Below are 26600 nucleotides of genomic sequence, written 5' to 3'. Positions count from 1 at the left end.
AAAATGGAAAAATCAAAAAATAAAATAAAAACATTTTTTTCTCCTAAAATTTTGATTATAAGTGGCAGAGAATGAAAACTAAACATTATTTTAAAAATGGGGGAAAACTTAAATAATGTTGAAAAGTTAAATGTTAAAGTTTTTGCACCCAATTTTACAGTTTTTGCATTTAGCCTCAAGCGGTCAGAAAATTAAACTGATAAACGTTACACTAACCATAAATTAAGTGATTTTGAGATATTTTTGTTGTCAGTAAAGAGGAACTGGGGAATCCTCTCTCAGTAGTGCAGTTATAGGCAGTGTTTGGTAGCTGTAATGCTGTTCAGAGCTGAGCAGAGCTTTCCTTTCTGCTGTTAGTTTTCGAGGCGGTGCTTCTACTTGGGAGTGTCGAGCTGGGCGTGTTTGACAGTCAGTGTTTTTTCACGCCATTCTGTGTGGACTACACACACAGACACAGAACTGAACGTTTCTCTCTCTGTCTGTCTCTCTCTCTCTCTCTCTGTCTGTCTCTCTCTCTATCAGTCTTTCTCTCTCTCCCAGTCTCCGGGCTGATCGTGTACTTTCCGCCGCTCCGGCTGAACTCTCCCCGCTGTCAGCTCTCAGAGGACCGGCCCGGGCTGCCGCTAAATCAGGGTAAGTGTTCTGCTGTTACCGCTGTTTTATGGAGCTCAGCGTGCTCTGTGTGTGTGTTACTGTATGTGTTTGTGTGTATGTGTGTGTGCGTGTGTATGTGGAGCTGCAGAGAGTAGTGAAGTGGTGTTGGGCTCAGCTGTGCTGGTTCTGGTTGGGGTAGTTAAATGAACGCAGTGGAAAGTAAGAGCTAATACGAGTGTTATGTGAACCGCTGTAAGGCTTGGCGATATATCGTTAATTCCATACCGCGATATACCGCAATATCACGATACTGCGATACTTTGGCAAGATCTTTTTTCGAGACCCATAAAAAAATACTACTACTTCTACTGTTTGCTTTTGTCCTAGAAATGATTGCGATAAACAACATTATTGTAATTTTAAATGAAAAGATTTTAATTGAAAGATTGGGAATTATGAATTTCTTTGATTTTACCAAATTGAAAAACCTCTGGAATATAATCAAGTGGAAGATAGATGATCACAAGCCATTAAACTAAGCTGAACTGCCTGAATTTTTGCACCAGGAGTGGCACAAAGTTATCCAAAAGCAGTGTGTAAGACTGGTGGAGGAGAACATGCCAAGATGCATGAAAACTCTTAAAACTTTATGAATATGAACATTTTTTCTTTGCATTATTTGATGTCTAAAAGCGCTGCATCTTTTTTGTTATTTCAGCAATTTCTCATTTTCTGCAAATATATACTCTAAATCACAATAATTTTATTTGGAATCTAGGAGAAATGTTGTCTGTAGTTTATAGAATAAAACAACAATATTCATTTTACTCAAACATATAGTTATAAATAGCAGAATCAGAGAAACTGATTCAGAAACTGAAATGGTCTCTTATTTATGTCCAGAGCTGTATATACCTTTTTTCTTACCTGCTGCAGTGTTAATGTTGTTTTATGGATCTCAGAGCACTATGTGTGTGTGTGTGTGTGTGTGTGTGTGTGTGTGTGTGGAGCTGCAGAGAGTCGTGAAGTGGTGTTGGGCTCGGCTGTGCTGGTTCTGTGCTGGTTCTGGTTGGGGTAGCTAAATGAACGCAGGGATTTGCTGTAGAGGCGTTCAGTGGAAAGTAAGAGCAAATACGAGTGTTATGTGAACTGCTGTAGGGCTGGGCAATATATTGTCGTCTTTACCGGTATTGTGATACTGTGATACTTTGGCAAGATCTCTCTTTTTGTTCTGTCTTTTACTGCATATGATAAATCAAAAAATATTTAAAATTGAAATAAAATGTATTGAAATCTATTACAAGGTTAATAAAATTCATATTCATCTGCATTTGCTGATGAGTTTCAGTGAAATAAAATATTTTCAATTATATATTTTAAATTTGAAATTAAACAATATATATATTGTTAAAATCTTGCCTTGTCCTTGTCTCGTGAACCAAATATCGTGTCTCGTCTTGTCTTGTGAGATAAGTGTCTCATCACACCCATAGTAGCATATTTATCTGATCTTTTTACATGTGGGGGGAAAAAGCCAACCATTGAAAAATAGACTGCAGTCGTGAAGTCAGAACACTGCTAGTGTTACAAATATGTACAGAACAGTATTGGAGCTTGAAGATTAATTTATTTATATTTAGAAAAAATAAGTAGTAGCTAATTTAAGAAATAAAAAAACATGTTAAACTTTTTTTTAAATATAAATAATAGTGCATTATAATTAAAACATCAAGTTTCTAGATGATTATATTCACAACTTCATAACTTTTGTTCTGTTCATCACAAATTTTAATGCAGTGTGAAGAACAGCTGCCAGATTCAAACATCAAAAAGCCATAAGTGACAGCATGACAGCTAAAATATTATCATGATAACATAGGGCTAAACGATATCGCAGTAATCTATATCACAATATACGTAAATATATTGTATCACAATACTTAAAGATATTTTCACGATACACAGTATTTATTGTATTTTGACGTTTATCAGTGGCAGATTCTGCTATTCTGCTAGTAAATACTTTTTTATGAATAGTACAGTTGTTATTAATTTAATTTTTGCGGACCATCATCGAAATAAACAGGATTTTATGAATACTTTCTTTAAGGAAATGTGCAGTCAGGTCGATGTCCTTTAAGTACTGATGATATTATCATCAATATGGCTGTTATGATACAAGTACATTTATGTCAATACGATAAATGATCAAAATATTGTTAAATTATTTAAAAGGCCATTGGGGTGGCCCTAAAATAATATCACAATATTGTGATAATGATGTTCTATAATGATATAAAAAAAAAACTTTTTTATTCGAGACTATACTACTGCAACAAAATAATTTAAACAATTAAGTTTTTTATTCATTTATTACTTGAATATAATGTAGTATTATGAGCGTATCATATGTTTAAAAAAAAAAAGTTGTAAAAGTTTCATTAACAGTAACTTACCAAAACTCTGATTTTGTGTATAGTAAAAATGCAAGAAAAATAAAGTAATTTAGCAACAAAAATCTACCACGAAAATAAAGTGTAGCATATTTTGGGCATGTATATAAACTACAAACAAACATTTCCATGTAAATACTGTAAATATTCTTGTTTTCAATAATATCACAATATAACAATGTGGAGTTTTTTGCCGATATCTTTGTGTACGATACGATATGCCTCTAAATGCCATGTTGTCGTAAATAGTAATAAAGAGAAAGCTTCAGATCTTTATCTCCGCGGGAGATGGAGAGATTGCGTAAGTTTGTGTGTTATATTCCGTCGAGCTGAATCTATGTATAGAGCGTATGGCTGTTATTAAGCTGGTCTTCCTCAGAGCTGTAATAGCACACAGATCAGCAGGATGTCTGAGTCAATCACTGAGTTCAGCGGTGAAAGTTTCAGAGTCGTCGTCTTCCTACTCCTCCGCTTTGACACCTTTTTGGCCAGGCTGCTTACAGACATTGTGACATTTCACTTATTTAATACCTCTTTTTCAACAGTTTACTGCAATATACACTGTATTTCAATTGTACATGAAATCTTTCATCAGGGAATGGCTTGGGAATGCCCACACGTGTGTAAGTTGTGAGTTGTTATCTTGTGAGTGAGGCTCATGATAAGGTGACATCAATTATAGAAGGTGCTAGATGGATGGTTATTCCGTTTCTGAAGTTAAAGTGCGAAGGGAATATCTCTTAGAAGGCCAATATTACCACCCACAGTGGACAGAGCAGTGGGTGGTAATGACTGTGACCGGTGGCTTTTGTAATAGTCTAGAATGGCCCATGCAAACAAACCATTGGTATGAAAGCAGTATCCATGGAATGCTAAGTCTATGAGGAGCAAAGATGGGCAAAAACAACGTTCCTCAAAAAAAAAGGGAAAAGATTTGCATATTTCTCCCTATACAGTCCATAATATCTTTGAATATTTGAAGCAATCAGGAGGAATTTCAGTGTGTAAAAAGACCACTTAAAAGTGATGAGTTTCTTTAATTTTACCATATTAAAAACCTCTGGAATATAATCAAGAGGAAGATGGATGATCACAAGCCATCAAACCAAACTGACCTGCTTGAATTTTTGCACTAGGAGTAAAGACATCCAAGTAAAGTTATACAAAAGCAGTGTGTAAGACTGGTGGAGGAGAATATGCCAAGATGCATGAACACTGTGATTAAAGACCAGAGTTATTCCACCAAATATTGATTTCTGAACTCTTAAAACTTTATGAATGAGTATTAACTTTTTTCTTTCCATTATTTGAGGTCTGAAAGCTCTGCATCTTTTTAGTTATTTCAGCCATTTCTCATTTTCTGCAAATAAACGCTCTAAATGACAATATTTTTATTTGGAATTTGGGAGAAATGTTGTCTGTAGTTTATAGAATAAAACAACAATGTTCATTTTACTCAAACATAAACCTGGTCTCTTAATTTTTTCCAGAGCTGTATATGTAATTCTGCAACAGTTTTGCTGCTTGATGTGAATTGGTACTGGTCACAATTTCCTCGACATAAACTACCAAAGGAACGTTTATTCTGCCCAATATCATTCATACTTCACTCTAATACTCCAGTCATTGACTTTTATATTTATAAAAATATAAAATGCATGTCTATGACTTTCCCTTTTTTTTTTTTTTGCACTTGTTGTCATTTAAAACATCTCTTACGACAGTGATGGAAGGAATGTGTCGTTTGTACGCCTGGTCTGCTTCATTCTTGCTGAGTGTTTATGCTCCTCTTTGCCTTCTCTGACACGTTTAAGGCTCTGGAAAGCTTTCAGAGATATTATGAGCGTGTTTAGCTCGCCTAAATAAAGGCCTGATGATGAGCGTCCTCTCGCTTGTCTCGTTGAGGAAATCCTGACCTCGCACATTTGGCTGGTCAATAAAGAGTGATTTCCCTCCCTTACGGAATCTCCCCCGTTTATACCTCTCCGGCTCTGCGGAATGGAAAACCGTCCTCAGGAATAACACTGAGCTGTAAAGGCCTAAAACTAACCACATTACCCAAATGGCACAATGGAAAATCAGACTCGCTTTTTCTTTTTTTTTTGCAATGGGTTATTTGGGACGATAATCACTGTCCTTCCTACTTGCTTGAGGCTGGACATGATCTTATTATACTTCTAAAATTGGAGTTACGGTGCAGGATTAAGAAACCCCCAAGAGTCTTCAAACCCCCAGTGTCTCCAGAGGAGCTTCTAATTAGGTACAGCACATATTTGTGTTTATTTCTCAGCTATGAACCCATTGACTTTTGGTATAATATCCTGTTTTAATGCATTATGTTTTTTTTATTTTTAACCGTATACACAAAAACATGTTACGTGTAATGGTGTTTTGCAGGGAGCTCACTTCCTTTTTCTGGTTTCACTCTTTCACCCTAACTTCATCTGGGTACGACTAAGAATAGTGTGCAGCATATTGTGTTTTGGGAGCAGAGTGTAAAGATTACAGTGTCCTTGCGCAGAAGTGGGATCTTATAAAGCAGTGCAGCCGAGCTGCAGACAGTACAGAAACCTGAACTGTCTCATAAATCCTGAATGAGCAGTTTCAGCCCCACAGATATGAAATATAACCATCAGTACGCCCACTTCTTAATCTAAAAACAGATAAAACACAGATAAAAAGATGTTAAAATGACGTGGAACTGGACAATAATTTGATATTAATATTTATCACAATAGAACATATTTAAATACAATTTAATAATACTGGTGTTTTGGATGTACTGGGCGGGGGTTTGGTTGTTGAATGCATGTTGAAGAGATGGACTTGTTTTCACTGCTATAGCTTGAATCAAATGCATTTTCTGAAGTGGTTTGAGTTAGAGACATTATTAATAAAGAGTCTAAACAGCCACTGCATGCAAAATGAAATGGGATTTCCCATAGCACTAATCATGGTGAAAACTCTGTCCTTTAACACAAAAGATATCTTGTCATAATCAGCTTGCAGGTTAGTGGGATAGTGGGGAAGCCCCCTCATTGATGTGGAGATCTGCGCAAGTGCAGTAGCCAGGACAAGCAGAGAAATCATGTTTTTTGAGGATTATTGATCGAAGTGCTACAGACTATTAATGAAGTTTGATCAGATTTTATCAGTGATGTAAAATATGCTTCTTGAAACAACAATCTGACCATTCATTTCCAGTATTTTTTTGATCTCCCGTTATGAGAAAATCCAGCCAAGATGTCATCTAAAGCAAAATGTGACTACTTTGAAGAAACAAAAACATAAAACATAGTCTGATTTGTTTAACAGTTTTCTAAATAATTCCATATTTTTGCTTTATAACTGGAATTACTTTATTATTAATCTAGACTTCAGAACATTTAAAAATAATGAAAAACACTGAATTTAAAGGTTTGGATTTAAGACTTTTGACTAGTACTGAATTTTGTCTAAATTTGCACACACTTCAGAACTGACCAAGTGTAATCGGGGTCTCAGTCACAAAGAAAGAATTATGCTGAGCTGATCAAAGACGCTGTTGAAGATGTGTCAGAGACGACCATGTTGAGATGAATACGACAGCCTGACCTCAAAAGGGGTTTACCACAAGATACAAACCACTGGTACACATCAAGATTAGATAGGCTAGAGCCACTATATGAGAGCTAAACCTGTCCCTGTCCAGTTAGCCTGCATGTGTGATGCAGTGTACAGTAGGCCTAAATGAGTGGAGCATAAAATCAATATGTGTGTGTATGTTGTTTTAAATAATTGTAACTAATATGTGTATTAATACAATTTGTGTTCAGAAGTGTTCAAGGCATAGTCTTAAATAGGGCTGCAGCTAACAATTAATTTGATAATCGATTAATCTGTTGATGAATAAGAAATGTATTTATTGGTACAATTTATTTAATATATTTTTAATATGTCTGACCAGATATTGTTCAGATATGAAAGATGTAAAAGAAATAATGTTGCAATTAAAGACAAGCTACCCTTATTAAAATATTAGTGTTTACATGAAGAATTGAGACTTGGGAGTTACATTAATTGTATTATTATCTTTATTTAATAACACAATAACAGTGTAAGTAATGTAATTATACACTTCTCTGTGATTCTGAAACACTTCCACGCAACGAGTTAGAAAAGACCTTGAAGACGGCTTTAAATGTATTATTAGAAAGCTGAAGCTGCATTTAATGTGGAACAGACAGCTGTGTCTTTCCACTCAACGTGGACTCAACTAATCGATTATTAAATTAGTTGCCAACTATTTTAATAATAGATCTATTAATTAGGGATGTTCTGTATCATATTGTACACGATAATATCGACATTTTTTTCGAATATCTTGGCCAATATTGAAATATCGTGCAGTATCACCCACCCCTCATTATCACATCAGGGTACTACTTTTTTTTTTTTACTGTTTTTAGCAAAAGAAAAAATCACTGTTCTCATTTCCCATTATATATCTAATAGAGACTAGATATTATGTCTGTCCAGTATCATTTATTTTACTTTAATCCTGGATATATGGAGATATTTGGAGTGCATTATTATAAGTATCATGACATTCTGGATCATTGACTTCTGTTACAAATCTGATAAAAAATTTTGTTTTTTTTATATCTCAGTTAGGGGTGTCATATCATATCGTATAGTAGTAGTGTAGTAGTGATTTGTTTTTTTTTTATTCAGTGGTTTGTCATATTGCCAAGAGTATCGTTATCGCGAAAATACCATGAAATATTGTGATATTATTTTAAGACCATATCGCCCACCCCTACTATTAATCTATGTAATAGATTAATTGTTGCAGCCCTAGTCTTAAACTTATGGAACAGATGATGCTGTCATTTAGTCATAATACTACATAATACTTTAATAGCCTTATACACTGACATGCCAAAAGTCATGGCACAGCAATATGGGACAGCTTGAGAATGCCCACACCTACATATGTCTTGAGGTGTTATCTTGTAATTGAAGCAAGGTGACGTGAATTATGCATTATAGGAGTTTGAGTGAGGACTGATATTTGGTGCAGATGGATGGTACATTTTACACAATGTGGCAAAAATCATAGAGATGCATTGCAGGTTCCTGCTGCGTGACATTTGGCATGTCAGTGTAGTTTTGTCAGTGTGTTAGACCTTAAATAAAGCCTCCATTCAGTTTTCATGAAGTGGTTTAAGTATAAACTGAGGGGAACATGTAATAGAGACTTAGGAAATGTAATTAAGCTGGTAGCAGAGGCAGCCTTGCCAGTTTTCCGTTCAGCTTGAGCTTAAGTGAATTATTTGACCGTGAAACAATGTCGTTTACTCAGAGGCAGAACTTAAAGGCGAATTCCACTTGCTTTCCTTTTCCCCGCAAAATCTGCAATGTGTAATTAAATGGTGAAGATGTAAACAGTAATTTAAACTGGTTTGGTTTTGAATGCTCTACAACCCCTGGCAAAAAGTATGGAATCACCAGTCTTGGATGAGCACTCCTTCAGACATTTCATTCTGTAAAACAAACTCTGATCAAAAACATGATACAATAATAAGGTCATTCCAAAGTGCAACTTGTTGGCTTTCAGGAACACTCAAAGAAATGAAGAAAAAACATTGTGGAAGTCAGTGAATGTTACTTTTATTGACCAACCACAGGGAAAAAATATGGAATCACTCAATTCTGAGGAAAAAAGTATGGAATCACTCAAATTGAAGGTAGAAAATAAGGACACACCCAGTCAATTTCCTTTCCCTAAATGGACACCTGCCTCAGATTAGATCTGCTCGTTAGTCTGCAGTTAAAAACACCTGCAGTCATGACACCTTGGAGGGCTGCTGGACGAATTAGAGTGGCAAGAACCATGGCTCCAACAAGAGAAATGTCTCTTGAAACAAAAGAGAGGATTGTGAAACTTCTTGAAGAAGGTAACTCTTCACGCATGGTTGCTAAAGATGTGGGCTGTTCACAGTCAGCTGTATCCAAGATATGGACCAAATACAAACAGCATGGAATGGTTGTTAAAGCCAAGCGTACTGGTAGATCGAGAAAGACATCAAAGCGTCAAGACAAGCAACTTAAGGCCATTTGTCTTGAAAACCGAAAAAGTACAACTAAACAGATAAATGGGAAGAAGCTGGAGCCAATGTATGTGACCGAACCGTAAGAAATCGCCTAAAGGAAATGGGATTTCAATACAGGAAAGCTAAAAGAAAACCATCATTGACACCTAAACATAAAAGAACAAGACTGCAGTGGGCTAAGGAGAGGCAATCATGGACTGTGGATGACTGGATGAAAGTTATCTTCAGTGATGAGTCAAGAATCTGCATTGGACAAGGTGATGATGCTGGAACTTTTGTTTGGTGCCGTTCCAGTGAGATTTATGAAGAGGCCTGCCTGAAGAAAACAACCAAATTTCCACAGTCCTTGATGATATGGGGCTGCATGTCAGGCAAAGGCACTGGGGAGATGACTGTGGTTAATTCTTCTATCAATGCACAAGTTTACATTGACATTTTGGACAGTTTTCTCATCCCTTCAATTGAACAGATGTTTGGAGATAATGAAATAATTTTCCAAGATGACAATGCATCGTGCCATAGGGCAAAAACAGTGAAGGCATTCCTTGGAGAAAGACACATTCAGTCGATGTCATGGCCTGCAAATAGTCCAGATCTCAACCCAATTGAAAACCTGTGGTGGAAATTGAAAAAAATGGTCCACAAGAAGGCTCCGACCTGCAAAGCTGATCTGGCAACTGCTATCAAAGAGAGTTGGCACCAAATTGATGCAGAATACTGTTTGTCACTCATCAAGTCCATGCCTCAGAGACTGAAAGCCGTTATAAAAGCCAAAGGTGGTGCAACTAAATACTAGTGATGTATTTTGAATCGTCTTTTGTTTATCTGTTTTTCATGATTCCATACTTTTTTCCTCAGAATTGAGTGATTCCATATTTTTTTCCCTGTGGTTGGTCAATAAAAGTAACATTCACTGACTTCCACAATGTTTTTTCTTCATTTCTTTGAGTGTTCCTGAAAGCCAACAAGTTGCACTTTGGAATGACCTTATTATTGTATCATGTTTTTGATCAGAGTTTGTTTTACAGAATGAAATGTCTGAAGGAGTGCTCATCCAAGACTGGTGATTCCATACTTTTTGCCAGGGGTTGTATTCTGGAGAAGCTTACTGAAGTATTCAGAACTCTTATGAAAAATAGATCATTTCTGTTGCCCTGCTGGCCAGATTTAAACCTCACTCACAAGATAACACCTCACAGCTTATACAAATGTGGGCATTTTCTGTGATAAGTTACATATATATCTCTAAAAGCCTCTAAAACATTTTTGCCTGAAGCTTGAGACACTTTCTACAATTATTTTGAACAGTCAAGACGACAACTAGTATTGTGTAGTCCCATGACTTTTGGCATGTCCCATAAAAGCTAAAGATCGCTGCACTGACCTGTGGGATACGTGTGTGGGGTCTCCTGGATTGAATGTGGATGTGATTTCTGCTTTCAAGCTTCCTTCCAAACCTCACATCACCTCACAACTTATACAGGTGTGGACATTCTCAAGCTGTTCCCTGATATCCCATGACTTTTGTCATATCACTGTATTTTTTTACAAACATAAATACTATATTTTATTATATTATATTTTACAAACATAAATATGTTCACTGTACATATATGCACTAGTAATTAAAAATCTATCGCAAAAAATATATTGAAATATATTAATATATATAAATATTTTCATACACCCCTAATGTAATATTTAGCATGTTATGTTTATTTATGTTATGTATGTTAGTATACCTTATAGTATTAGTGTGTAGTACTCAATTGGGATACAGCCTGTGTTTTAATAGGCATATTAACTGATTAAATATTTAGTCATAAATCATAAACTAAAGCATTCAGCATGTTTAAATGAATTGGAATTTGAAGTGGACCATGGAAGGCTGCCAATAAACAATAACTTAATGACCCTACTATAGGGCTTCTGAAGTTGTTAAATAATTAAGGAAGCTTTTGCTTTTAATAAATTAAGTATAAATATTATCGTAAGTACTATTATCATCATGCTGATAACAGAGACAGGCTGTTAAGAGGGCTATTCAATGTGTTTCAGATAGCGTCCATTACAATTGACATCATGTATTTTCTTTTTTTTTATGTTTTGTTGCATATAACAGTAATTGAGGACAATTTGTCTGTCAGAATAGACCATAAACCAGCCATTGAAAAAATTTACCAGCCAAAGAAACAGTAGCTTAGCTCTGCCCACTGCACTGGAAAACACAGTACTAGAGCGAATAAGGCAAAAAAAGAGCAAATTTTTACTACTTTTATGTGGTTTAGAACACTTTTTATCATGTTTATCATACTGTTTACTATTGTTGCTCTTTGTAAAATGAAAAAGGTCAATATCAAATATAAAATAAAGATGCTAAACAATGCAGTGGTTATTAAGAAGCAGTTAATATTTTAGATATTTGGATTTAATTTTTTATATAGAGTTTATATTAAAATATTACAGTTCTCTTTTGTGTCCATCACAGAAAAAAACAGCAATCTTATATTTTCCCATCAGTGGAACATAATTCAGGTCTGAAAGGGTTAAGTAAACTGGTAGTTTCAGTAAAGAATGTAAAGAATACAGTACTTCCCTTTTTTGTTCCTGGCTATTCCAAAATCGCAAATGATGTAACCCTCTCTCTGTGACACCATTCAAAGAAACAGTGCATTACTTCTAGACAAAGCAACCCTGGTGTGACGGAGTGATAAATTAAACTAAGGGGTTGCACACAAATTCTCAAAGATATGTACAAAAATATGTATTTTATAAGAAATATGTATATTATTAGAAATAGGAATGGTTTGATAAAAGGAAATAACATTTCTAGGTGATATTTTAGATTTTGTTCAAGACAAGAAAAGACAAGACATGCATGACAAGCACGGCTTCCCCTTTTAAAACCATCCATGCAGTGAAAGCACACATACACTAGTGAGTACACTCAGAAGACACAAACACACACAGTGATACAGTCAGAACTCGTGCCCAACAGTGGCAGCCCGCCAACGTGTTTTCTTTCTTTTTATGATTTACTTTTACATTGTATCTTTGAGGACAGATCTGCACACTCTTGGTATTTTAATCTCAGTGTCTTCATGAGGGAGAATCACCTGAAATAGTTTTCTGAGCGTCTTAAAGGAAGGAGTTCCTGCAGGTGCTGAATAATAGTTGCTGCTTTTCCTTCACGCTGTGAAGCTCCAACTCATCCCAATTAAATCACCTCAAATCACCATCTCAGTTCATCAGGTTTAGATCAGGGGATTGTGGATGGCTAATACTTTTTACTGTTTACTACATAATTCCATATGTGTCCCTTAACTGTTTTCATGACTTTAATATCAATCTATAATGTATAAAATACATTAAATAAAGAAATAAAGATAAATATTAAATTAGAAGGTGTGTCCAAATTTGGACTGGTACTGTATGTGGACATGTTCTAAAGTAAATGTACTGTACTAATGAAAAATTACAAAAAATATATATATTATTTAAAAAACTGTATTTTCTCATATATCATGTCATTGAAGCTTCACAGTAAATGGCAAAACAAATATAAAAAAACAGAATACCATTTTTATCTCAATGTCGATTATTTTTTTATTTTGTTCTAACAGTATTATTTCGTGTGATATGATATGGCACAGCCCTAATGCATCTTTTTAAACATCGCAGACACAAATGGCTTCCGTTTTGTAGAATGACTCACTCATTGTATTAAGTCATTAAAGAAGCTGTGGCCCTTTTGTGATCAATGTGTTGGCATATAAACTGGATGACACATGTAACAGAGACTAGGGGGTGTTATGATGATGCTGGGAATCGAGACAGGCTGTCCAGTGGGCTAATCGGGTTGTTTAAGTGAGTTAGTGGACTATGGCACGTTGCCATTAAGGAAGGACGATCGCTTAATGGCCCAATTTAGGCCTGCTGATTGTGTTCAGTCAGTGAGAAAGCTCCATGACTGTTGACTGTTGATTGTTGCAGGCCAAAACTAGACTGTGTTTAAGAAGTGGGCTATACTGGTTTAACTGGCCTGAGAGCTAGCCTGTGGGCTATTTGCTTAACAAAAGAGTTCAGGTTGTTTAAGTACTTAAAGCTGCAGTCTGTAAGTATGGGGATTTGTGGATTTGGGGATTTAGTGACCCCTCTGGTGAGAGTGTGTAATTGCACAGAGCATGTGGACGAGTACAATTAACCCAAGTTAGCGTAAATAAACTGTTGTGTGAAATTCTGTGTTTTTGAGTATATTATTTTGTTCCTTTTGTTCATTTATGAAATACTGTCACAAATGTAGAGATAAATTACATCCAACAAACCTACCAGACCCTGGAGGGATGGTTGTGCCAGGACACTGATACCATTAATGATAATTAATGACAATATTTCCTCTACTACTGCTTTCAGTTTAGTAGAAAAATTACTATATACTGCTGCTATAGGTCAGTGGAATGTTTATCAGTTGAATTATCTGACTGTTTGAGGCAAAATTTAGCAAATAAAAAATTGAGTGTAAAACTTCATTATTTCATTTTGTCCATTTGGAATAGTAAGGAATTTTCCATTTTTGTTCATTTAAAAATATTTTTAATTGTAGGGAAAAAAAATTATAATTTAATAAATAAAAAATAATAATCTAGCTCGATTTTTCAATTGCTTCCATCTTTCATTTTGTAACAAAAGTAGGAAAAATCAAAATCAACAATAATCTTAGTTTTTTCCCCTTAAATTCAGAAAAGGTGAACAGCTAATAAAATGATAAAACAGATTTTAGAAATTTAAAAAAGTTCTATATAAAAATATATATATATTTTCATTTAGCACCAAATAGTCAGAGAATTGAACTGATAAACATTACACTGATCATTTAATTACGTAAGCATGTTTTAACATCCCTATTCTTTGACTGATTGTGTTAATCATTAGAAAAACCCATCCCATTCAGGACTAATGAATGGTAGTCAAATAGATCAATAAACTAGGTGGTCTGTGTGATATGAGCTGAGAGCAGTGTTGTGAACATGGGTGTAGCAGATCCACCCAGTATTTACACTGCTTAAATGAGTTAGTGGACTATGGCACACTGTCAGGCAACACTTTGATAACTTAATGACCATATTTACTGTTAGCCTGTGATACTGTAACTCATTTAGAATAGCCTCTTTTTATGATGGTGTAGTAAAATATATCAGGTGGGACTTGTAATAGAGGCCCAATAAGTGTTAGTGGCATAGTGTACAGTAGCAAAGGCACTTAGAAAGGATGCACTGAAATAAATGTTTTGGCCACATTTAAAACAGAACAAAATGAAATATTTGGCTGCAGGCTTTCATTATTTTCACAGCATTTCAGGGTTCCCACAGGTCCTTAAAAAGTCTTAAAATGTCTTAAATTAAAATCTTGGTATTTAAGGTCTTAAATTGACGTACGTTAACTGTAAATTTGCTCTAGGTATGAATTTTTTATCACAGTGCGTTTAATGCTAGTGGGAAACACAGTGGCCAATCATAAACATCTAATCCGGGGAGGGAACTAAGGTTAGCGGAGAGCTAGCTAACATTAGCGGCGAGCTAGCTAACATACTAACTTTAGCTAGCTAAAGCGATCTAGCTAACGTTACCAGGGATAAAAGTAAGGTTAATGGAAAGCTAGCTAAAATTAGCGGTGAGCTAGCTAACATACTAACGTTAGCAGCAAACTTCAGCTAGCTTAAACGAGCTAGCTAACGGTACCAATGATAGAACTAAGCTTAGCAAAGAGCTAGCTAATATTAGCAGCAAGTTAGCTAACATACTAACGTCAGCTGAAAATTAGCTAACTTTTTTGTGTCTTAAATTTATTATATTTTATTATATTATATGTATTGAGGTCTTAAAAAGGTCTTAAAAATAATTTAAATTGTAAATATTAATTGAACACTGAATATTTTGGTATAAATTATTCAGCCATTTCACTTACACTACCAAGCACAGAAAGTGCTTTTTTTGTCAAATAATTTCTATTGTGGCCAAATATTTGTTTCATCCCAAGTACCTTATCTACTTCAGTGTTTCCTTCAGGTTTTTTTTAACAACAGCGACAGCTTCCATTTCCTTGTATAACTGTATAAAATGCTGGAGAGGCGCTACATTTTATCAGCTTACTATCCCTTCACAAACTGTCTGTTTTCTGTCCGAAAGATGCAAGATAAGCTGTACAGGACCAGAATAGTAACATTAACTGAGCGTAGTACTGTCATAAATCATAGATTGGGGATATAAAAAGTTTTTTCAAATTTATTGAAGCTATTGTCTTGTATTGCATAACTGGCTGAAATACTGTTCACTGTATATACAGCTCTGAAAAAAATAAGAGACCACTTAAAAATTATGAGTTTCTTTGATTTAACCAAATTGAAAACCTCTAGAATATAATCAAGAGGAAGATGGATGATCACAAGCCATCAAACCAAACTGAACTGCTTGAATTTCTGCACAGGAGTAAAGACATAAAGTTATCCAAAAGCAGTGTGTAAGACTGGTGGAGGAGAACATGTCAAGATGCATGAAAACTGTGATTAAAAAACAATTATTCCACCAAATATGGATTTCTGGACTCAAACTAAACCTAAAACTTTATGAACAGGTCTGAAAGCTCTGCATCTTTTTGTTATTTCAGCCATTTCTTTTTTATTTTCTGCAAATACATGCTCTAAATGACAATATTTTATTAGAATTTGGGAGAAATGTTGTCTGTAGTTTATAGAATAAAACAACAATGTTAATTTTACTCAAACATAAACCTATAAATAACAAAATCAGAGAAACTGATTCAGAAACTGAAATGGTCTCTTAATTTACTCTTAATAATAGTCAATGTAATGTAATGAAATGATCGTGACAGGCCTACATATTAGGGGTGGGCAATATTATATTATATACAATATATCGTGACACAGAAATATCATGATATTAAAAATCCATATCGTGATAATAGGGCTGTTCTGTCTTAAAAGTAGTCTATTATTTACTGTGAAGCTTTAGGTGTATTTATTGTTTAATTGTTTTAGTTTGCAGTTTATATGCATGCACTAAATATTCTGCAGTATTATTTGCTGCATTATATTATTTTATGCTATATTATTTATTTTGCCACATTATGATTATACTGTTAAACTATTATACTATATTCCTGAAATTAATTAATTATTTTAGTTTTTCTATATTGCCAAGTATATCGTTATCTCAAAAATACCCTGAAATATCGTGATATTGTTTTAGAGCCATACCGCCCACCCCTACTACATATGTACAAATGTAATATGGGTTTCAGAAGTGTTATACACTGTAGTCATTCTTCTAACACTTTGCATCCTGTCTGTAAATGGTCCATTATAAAACAGGTCTATTCGATGAGTTGCGATAACCTAATGGCTCTTTTTCCTGTATGAAATCATTAGCCGGTGTGAAATCAGGAAGAAGGCACTGCTGCTGAATTCTGAAGCGAGAGGAGAGCGTAATCGGCCGCTGGAGGAGGAGGTTAACTGTGTTTAGCCGCCGGTCTCCCCGGTGGTTTGGGTGGAATGGAGTGCAGTCTGAGTGCAGTGGCTGCTCTTGGCTCACGTTGCAGTGTGTAGGAGGCAGAGAGCAGGCCGGGTGCTGCTTTGCATGTTCTCAGTGCGGAGGCACCCATGCAGAGCTGAGGTGGAGATCAGCAGGAGAAAGAGAGGCTGTATGGCAAGGCATCTGCAAGCCTGGGCGTGCGAATGCGGTTCAGCTGCGACTGTGAATGGGTTTCCTCTCGTCACGCTGAAGACGCTTGTTTTTGACGTGACGAGAAAAATACACCCCTGCCGCAAACACAAGAAAGCACAAGGCCTTCAAAGCACTTGTGATTCATTCCGGCTGTTGATGTGAACGCCGACTAGAAGTTTCACAGTTTTGCTTAGCGCACAATGGGTGCTGGGTAAGATTGGGTTTTTGGTGAAACATGTTAAAGCAAGATTATGTAGCATTCTTACCTCAAAATGGAAGTTTTACTGTAATGAGCTTTATGTTATAAAGCCTGTTAGAATATGTAAGACGTGAATACTTAAATAAAAGTTGTGCACTACGTAACTGGAAAGCAGGCAGAACACTGTTGTGTAATGCTGTGTAACCCCTGACACATTTGTGTACAACCCTGTAATGATGTCTAATGTTACTATGCTTTCACTTCAGATGCTGCGTCTGTATCTCCCAGCTTGTCCAGAAATGCGTGTGTAAAGTGTGTCCTTAAGTGGTGGCTCACAAAATTCACAAATCTAAGGGGGCCCTAGAATCATGATACAGCATGACAATTCTTGCATAATTCTGCTTCAAATAACTTTTAAAATTCTATAAGTATTGAGAAGCAAGTGCAGATTTACAGAAAAGCTGAATTCCACAGTTTTTCTAAACAATGCCCTTTTTTTCCGCACACACTAATCACATGATATCAGCTATAGAAACCTCAGCTAGCAAACAAACCAACAAACTGCTCTCCAATATCTACACCACCATATTATCTTAATGTTACTGTCACGTTTTACTTTTTTAACCTTTGACTTGATTAGGTAACAGTTTTGGCGTTTTGGAATTGGCCCATTTCACAGCTCACTTTCATGCGTTATTCAAGCAGCAAAACAGTGTTTCTGGATCCCGTTTGTCACTTTGTGGACTGATCTGCACAAATATATTGCATAATTTATTGTTTCAACAGTGTGTACAAGCGCAATTGTCACGTCTCTGGCTGGGCAATGTTACATTAGGCAAATTATGTCATACATGTCGTGCTGCAATTTACCTCATGCAAACGAAACATTTTCAGGAGGCACCTAATTTTAGCCAACTAAAGTTATAAAAAAAAAAAATTAAAATGGGTAAAAATATCTCAAAAGTCAAAACAATTTTTACCAAAAAATTATTGTAAACTGTATTGTGCTTTATTGGTCTGCTGGGATGTTAAACATTTTCAGTGTTCAAATAACTCTTCTTATCTGTGGTGCAGTAAAATACATTTAGGCTTTTGAATTTATTTAAATTAGCAAATTTGATAAAAACCTTGTTAAAAAAAATCTTGTACAGTATTAGGCCTTTATTCGACCACATTTATTTTCTTTTCAGTACATCTCTAAAAATGTTACCCTGTTGTCATTTTCACAAAATGCAAAAATCTGGTGAAAATTCCTCTATTTGTTAATTTGTTAACAATTTTTACCACAATACAATTCACAAGTCAATATTGTCAATAAAATTTAAGCCTAGTTTGGACACTTGTACCGTAAAAGAAACACATTTATAATGCTTTTAAAGCTATACCTATAGATTGCTTTTATTTCTGTTTATGAATAAGGGTTTATAAGGATTAATCTACAGTTTATAAGTGTTTTTACACTACAAAAATAAACAAACCATGGTTTAGTGGATACCACCTCTTTTGTCGGACCAATTTTTGGTTATTTGGTCCAAACTGGGTTTTGCAGCCTCTTTCACGCTTTATTTTAGTTTGAGCTAAACTAAAAAAAAATCTAAAGCACCCTTAGTTCTTTAAAGCATCAGTCTTAAGATTTTTACATTTAAATTGAAAACAGTAGTATTCCTGAGTGGGGAAGGGACAACATTTTTTAATAAATTGCATTAATGTGCTTCTGTAACCATCCCTACTAAGCCACATATATTTATTTTAAAATCAGAGTGGTCTGGTAGGTTTTAATGGGAGTGTTTTACATCCTTTGCTTGTAACCTGAGCATCTGCGGTGCTGCTAATGGTACTGATACAAGATCTACTGCGAACTTGGAGATATCATAATGGAGAATTCAGTCTTTGCTCTCTTGTTCATGCATCAAAGCACTTTGCACTACACTCTGAAAGAAGAACACAGAGCAATGCACGTTTTAAAAGTACTTTAATGCAGACTCTGTGCAATTATACAACCTCAAAATTCTTTAAAAAGTTTGCTCACTGTCCCTTTAAAGAACTTTCAGGTGAACTTAACATAAAGTTTTCAGACTTTTGCTTACTTTTTTAATGACTTTAATTGAATCTTTACATGTTTAGCCCAGGTTACGCTGGTGTTTTTACACAGTTAGGGCCATTTGAATCAGTTGAACCTTGTTTATTACTAAAAAGGACCATAATTAGATTAAATTTCGATTGTGCTCGTAAATGAGTACTTATGTTGACTTCTCTACTAGAGGAGTGTTTTTTAGAAATTTTGGAATGAGCCATTATATCCCGCATGACATGTGCTCTTACACACCCACACACAGACACACACACACACACTCTTTCCGAAGGAGGGTGCCCATTTATAGACATGGAGAACCCCCTCGTTGAAGAAGGAGATGAATCACGCTTGTATCTGCAGGTGGAATGCAAACTAGAACGTTTGAAGACCAACGTTTAAACAGCGTGGGAGGAGGCCAGGGAAAGACCCATTAGTCCGTGTGCATATGTGTGTTTCTCTTTCTCTCTCTCTATCTCTCTCTTTCTCTTTCTGTGTCTCTCTCCCTCTGTCTCCCTTTCTCTATCACCCTTGGCAACGCTCTGACGAAGCCCAGCTGATGGGGGGAACTCTTTCCATAGTGACCGGGCTTGCCCTTGTCCTTCTCCTCACTGACCAGATGTACCGTGAGTGTTCCCTCGCTGTAAGCAGATGTGATTTAATTTGATCTGATAGAGAAAATTAGATAAATGATGGGAAACGATGATTCTTTTAAACGGAGGGAACAACCACACCCACCTTTGTTTGACAAGCAGAAGATGATGTCAAAGAAGTTCTAGAAGAGCGAGGCTGCTCGTCACGGCGTGTGTATATATGCGTGTGTGTGTATGTGTATATGTGTGTGTGTGGGCGAGAGTCAGCAAAAACGACAGAGCTGACACCAATTAAGCCACATAAAGAAAAAAGCAAGGCCTTTACAGTAAGTGCTTATGACTGGCGGCTTTAATTAGTGGAAGGCAGTGAAAGACCTTTGACCAGAACAGAGCGCTCGTAAAGAGCTGCGAGTCCTCTCAGCGTGAAGCGTGAAGATACAGTATCTTTACTGCAGAGTGTTACCTCAAGACCTATACTTATTGGGTAGAATGATCTAGACTTGAAGATTATACTGCAGTTCTATCAACAACAAGCATGGGGTCTTTAGTCTCGATTTTTTAAAGCGTTAAAATGTAATTTCTAGGTAAATCTGTTTTTTTTTTTTTTCTTTGTATTATTTTTTTATGACAACACTTTATTTTATGGAACACAAATTAGGCGCTTATTAATGTCTTATTATTTGCCTAATAAAGCCTTAATTAGACATTTGTAAATTATTTATTCACTACATATTAGGCCTTATTCTGTGTAAGTGTTACTGGTGCTTAATTAGGGGTCTGTTATGTGGATTTGATTAATAATGGCTGTATTAGGTCTTATAGTGCACAATAAACAGTTATGATAGCACCCTGTTAATTGTTATATTAAGCAATAACTATGAGCTAATTCTACATGTTATTAGTGTAGAATTGGCAGCAGTTTGAGTTTATCTATGTGAGTTTGGTAAGGTTATGGATGTGCTGGAGTTTATTATTGAGTTAATAAGGGCTTAATAAGTCACTAATAGACCAAGAAGTACCATATTCTAAAGTGAGGTTCTGTTCATCACTAATTAGAGACTAAAAGAACTGTGTGTTCGAATGTTAAAAATGCAGTTGTCCTAATGAAATAACAGAAAACACATTTTAGCACATTTATTCTCTATTGAATTCAAGCTGTTTTATTTTCTGTTAGATGTAAAATAACTCTTTATTTTTGCACTATAAGAACTAATACAGCAGTTATTAATCATTTCCACATAACAGACCGCTAATTAAGCACCAATAAAACTTACACAGAATAAAGCCTAATAAGTAGTGAATACATCATTTACAAATATCTAATTAAAGCTTTATTAAGCAAATAATAAGACATTAATATGCGCCTAATTTGTGTTCCTTAAAATAAAGTGTGTTCCTTAAAATAAAGTGAAAGACGTAGTTACAAAACAGACAAGCAACGTACGGTATAATAAGACAAGACAGCAGACAGAGGTTGTTATTGTAATATTAAGGCTGAGGATCTTGGATAGCTCTCCCATCGGCTATTGTGCTTGGACAGTGTGTACAGGTGTTTGTGTCGGTAAGGGCTTTCATGTGCATTTTATGGATAGTGAAATGTATTCTATGTAATATTTTGTATTGAATTAAATGTATTTTAGAATTAGTTGAGTAGGGCTGCAACTAATGATTATTTTGGCAGTCGACTAATTATTTTTTTCGATTAGTCGATTAGTCAACGATTATTTCTGCCATGTTCTCCATCCCTACAAATGATAGAAAAAGCTGAACATGAGATTTAAAAGACATTTAAATATCTAGATACTGAAATATTTAGATACTGAATATTTAGTAAGTAAATATGTAATTTGTTGTGTTTGGGCACTTTTTGAGCCATTTATCCATCTTCTGTTGCGCTTCTGTCCACAGCACTTTGTGTAATGCAGTACTGTTACAAATTAACGATTAATCGACAATGAAATTTGTAGTCGACAAATTTAAATAATGGACATAGTCGATTATATCGGCTAATCGTTGCAGCCCTATGGATGACATTGTGAATGTGTTGTTACAGATTATTTGCAAGTTGTTTTCTTTTTGGGTGGCAAGATCTGAGATCCATTTGTCTATTGGTAGTAAAATGATGTTTTAATGGTGTAAAAAAGGTTATAGATTTGGGAAAGTAGTTTATTGGTTTTGAGTGAATTAATTTTCAGTGTTTTTTAGGGGTGGGACAATATATCGATATATTGTATTGACCTTATCGTATCAATATGTGGCATCAAATATCTAATTTTTTAAAATATATTTTATTAAAACATTGCCACTCTAAACTCTCTTAAAATCCCCCCACCCAATCTGACTAAATAAAGTTACTGATTCATTACCCCACATGTTGGCGCTATAATCAAATGAATAGAGTAAACCTGCGGTGAAGAAAATTTGTTGTTTAATTATGTAAAACACCAATAAATCCATAATTCTTTGTATTTACTTATTTAGGAGTATTATATCCTCGTCAGTAACATATTCTATGAAGTATGCTGATCTTTTGAGTATTACAGAATCACAGTGTAGTGATATAGTTGTTATTGTGGCCAATCTTTCGTGATAATATTGTATTGTGAGATGCCCTGCGATTTCTATCCCTAGCATTTATATGTGAGAATTAGAATAAAAATGCTTGTCTGGGCAGAAAGAGTTAATTTAAGTATTAAAATACTAACTTTAAAATAAATACAAAACCGCTCATACAAAAAGTAATTAATAATACACATTCTCATCCAATCAGACAGCTGGTTTGGTAAATCAAACTCTAACGATGGTAAATCAAGTGAGCTGCTAATGGAATTAAACATATCTACTCGGGCACTGGCTTGGAAAGACCAGAAGAAATCTGAAACTGAGCTTTTTTCTTTAGATTAATTCACAACATCTCTCCTACTTTCTTCATAATAAGACATTTTTGCTACTTTTTATGTTTGCTTGAATCTGAACTGAAAATGTTACCTTACACAACTGTTACTGCTGGAATAATCCATCTTTTGTATTTCTTGTAATAGTAACTTAGACTATCCGAAGGATAAGTATATCTGAAGGATTCTTTTTTTATATTTCACCCTCTGCTACTATGTTTTAGGCCCAACTTTTCTCAGAACAATCCAAGACAAAGACACCACAATTACCATTTATTCACAATTATTAAAAACAAAACATCATGAAGTACTGTGATATTGTTTGGCTAAAAAAAAAATTAAATTAACTTGAGGCATGTTCATCTCATAGGTTTGTTTAATACACAAATATTGAATGTTAACTTTTATTCCACCTCAGTTTGTGCTCTGCTCTGCCCTTCATTGTCTGTTTTTATTATAATTATACTCTGATTACTTGATTACTTCCCAAAATAATCAGTAGATTACTCAATTACTTATGTAATCTTTAGTGACAGCGTGTGCTCTATTGATCAGGTTGCGTTTTCTGCAGCATTAAATGCTCTGCCCTTTTCATGCATTACCTGTTGTTGCATAACAGACACACACACACACACACACACACACCGCAGCTTTATTTAAGGGAACCTCCAAGTTTTGCAGGCTGCAGCTAACCGCTACACAACGCCCCCGCTCCACCGCTGACATTTCCATAACACTGGTCACATTTCCCTTTTACTGACTGAAACGTCTTGTACCAACTCATAAAGATGAGTATCTCACAAGAGTCATAGTGTTCTCTCTCCCCCACACACACACACACACACACATACACTTACACACACACACACACACACACACACACACATTCTCTTGGGTCACCGTGAAATTCACTTAGGAACAGCTCTCAGACGAGAGGGAATAATATGTGGGCATGTAGTGCTGACTAGAAAATGGGCACTTACACACACACACACACACACACACACACACACACTGAGTGGGCTGTGTGACACAAAGCCATATATTAGCATTCATAAACGTCTATGTTAGTAGGCTAAACTGCTGTAATCTCACCTGTGTTTTTGTGATATCAGAGCTAATCAGTTAGCTGAGTGCAGAGGTGTCAATTGATGAAGTGCAAATACTTTCTTTCCTTACTTAAGTAGAAAAGTTGATTATTTATACTTTAATTATTTTACAGACAACTTTTTACTTCCACTTTTTTGCATTTTCACACAATTATCTGAACTTTCTACTCCTTACATTTTAAAAATAGCCTCGTTACTCTTATTTCATTTCAGCTCGTTTTTACTCCAGATTCTCATCTGCAAAAAGAACTCCATTCAAATAGAGTGAATCTGATTGTGATTGGATGTGGAGAGCTATAAACATATACCATTCCGACTCCCTATTGGTTTATACTGTGATCCATCACATCCCCCCCCACACACACACTCCAGCAAGAACATAGCAGACGTATGTAGTCTAGTATGAAGATGATCTGTGCAGAGACTCAAGAGAACTCCAGACAAACTCTAGTCCAAATAAGCTTCTTCTTCTAATATATTTACATTCTACTAAAATACATTCATTTACACTCGGCATATATGCAGCTGAAACAGAGAACAGCCTAGTGCATCCCAAATTATATTATCAACTTCAACATTTTAATAGAACATTATAGTCATTATGACTTGGTATGGTATTTTTCTTCTCTTACATTACTTTTACTTCTACACTTCAAGAATAAGGTATATAGATTTATAGATACAGGACTATAGTCTGTAATTATAGAACTACAAAGTGCCCTATATGATCAGTGGTGCACATATGTTAATCGTAATGCTCATTAACTGATTATTTGCTGAATTGAAGCATATTATGTAAAAAATATCAAACATCAGTTGTGGTACAGATATTATAAATTGTACCACAGATTGTAGATCTGCTTATATGTTCTGCTGCAATTAGCATTTAGCTGTTAGCATACTGGTTGCTTGTTTTCAGAGCTGCTTGGTGTTGTAGAGCTGTTAAATGGTACATGGGTTACGTGGGAAACAGTCATTACGGTTCATCTTACAGCTGCAGGCTCTTTCATACGCCCACATACTGACCACAGGCTGAAGACAGTTCACTCCTCCGCCTCCCTGTGAACTGACCAGCACCCCAGAGAGAACTACATCTATACATACAGCATTTTACCTAACATTCAGTATCATTATTAATTTTTCAATACAATTTTTTTTTTCTAATCTGGCAACACTGTACATTTCATATAATAGCTTAATTCGGTGTCCAAATACATTTGTGAACATCACTTCTAGTGAATGCATTCATTCAAGTCCTTTAGGTTGCTTTTTTTGCTGACATAGATGTGCAAATGCATACACACATTTTCATTCAGATCCTCACAGTAATGCTAGTATCTAGTAGAAAATTTAGTATACAGCCTTCTCTGGACAGTAGAGACAGTTTCTTCAACAAAAACTCTTTTTTTGCACTCATTATCAAATAAACAATAGTTAAATAAAAAAAAACTGTTCTCTACCTGTGATCTCCAGCCTCTGGACTGCATTCCCCAGAATGCACCACTCTCTTACATCACTCATTCCCCTGATTACATGACACTGCACATGGCACTTCCGGGAAGCCAATCACCTGAATACTAAACACCTGTCCACAGCTCTATGTAAACACCTCACTTTACCCTTACCGAGTATTGCAGGTTCTCCTCTCTACTAAGTGTTATTCCATTGTTACGTGTTTGCCTACATGTTGTGACCTATTTTTTGTTTTTCTCTACTCAAAAATGACTTGGAATTTTTGCCTTTGTCTTTTTTACTGCTTTATCATGTATGACCCCTGGACTGTTTACCGTGCTTGGTATGTTTCTCCTCTCTGGCTGTTGTTTTCTGGTGGTGACCTTGCTTTTTTGACTAACCTTTTTTGTAGCTTTATTTATAAAAAGCATTAAGTTGCATCTGCATATGTCTGAGTTCTGCCTGACCATGACAGTGTGGGATTGCAATGCTATTTAGAAGGAAGATAAAGGTTATATTTGGGTAATATTTGTTGTAGAATGCATGCATAGTGCAGCAAGAATGATATCTCATCATGGTCTTGTAAAGGGTCCTAATAGAATCCTATGATAATCCATCCCATGCAGCTCCAGTATTCTCACATAGCTCTGGCAGTGCAGCTGGATTTGTATTCAAGGCAAGCTTTTAGATGACAGCAATACAGTATCTCATAAAAGTGAGTAAATGTCTCACATTTTGTATTCAGTGTACAGCTACAGTAGACCGGTATCATTTTTTGCATGCCCTCAAAATAACTCAATACACAGCCGTTCATGTCTAAACCACTGGAAACATTAGTAAGTACAACCCCTAAGTGGCCAACTTGTGCCCAAAGTTCCAATATTTTGTGTGGCCACCTTGATAGAGTTCACTAGAGCTTCACAGGTTCACAGGTTGCCACTGAAATCTTCTTCCTCTCCTCTTCCATGAAGACATTTCAGAGCTGGTGAATGTTAGAGACCTTCAGGATGCCCCACATATACCCAATAAGGATCAGGTCTGGAGACATGCTTGGCCAGTCCATCACCTTTTCCATGCCTTTAGCTTCCTCTGCTAGTTTGCAGGACCCTTTGATGGCAGGTTGGGCTGTCAGTGGGCCTGTAATAATTTCATTCGTGGTTGTTAATACTTCTGTTTTTTTTTTTTATGAGTGCAATACTGTCAATTTGAGAAGAAACAATAAATGAGCAATTGTCCCAATACTTTTGTCCTTTAAGCAGACTGTGTTGGAATCTGCCCCTCCTGACACTGAAGTTCCCCACCCCTGCAATAACCAATGATGAGGACAGGTGTATGCTATCTCTGTGGTACTTGTAGGATTTGTGATTGTTTACTCTGTGTCGTTATCAAATTCTGAGATTG

General features: G+C 35.6%; 1 protein-coding gene across 2 annotated transcripts in view; it reads left to right on the top strand.

The window, feature by feature from the left end:
- The first annotated feature begins 422 nt into the window (after positions 1-422).
- The window catches only part of dgkaa (diacylglycerol kinase, alpha a), an 84579-nt gene continuing 58401 nt past the window's right edge, over positions 423-26600 (top strand). Inside the window, exon 1 of one of the 2 annotated variants that reach the window (XM_049462908.1) lies at positions 423-633. The gene's annotated coding sequence lies outside the window, so the exon portion shown is untranslated. The remainder of the gene's footprint in view (positions 634-26600) is intronic. The other variant, XM_022676828.2, reaches the window with a different exon arrangement.

This window comes from Astyanax mexicanus, chromosome 13 (genome assembly GCF_023375975.1).
Source record: "Astyanax mexicanus isolate ESR-SI-001 chromosome 13, AstMex3_surface, whole genome shotgun sequence".
NCBI lineage: Eukaryota > Metazoa > Chordata > Actinopteri > Characiformes > Acestrorhamphidae > Astyanax > Astyanax mexicanus.
The sequence above is the reverse complement of the archived record's forward strand: the minus strand, read 5'-3'. Positions and strand labels throughout refer to the sequence as shown.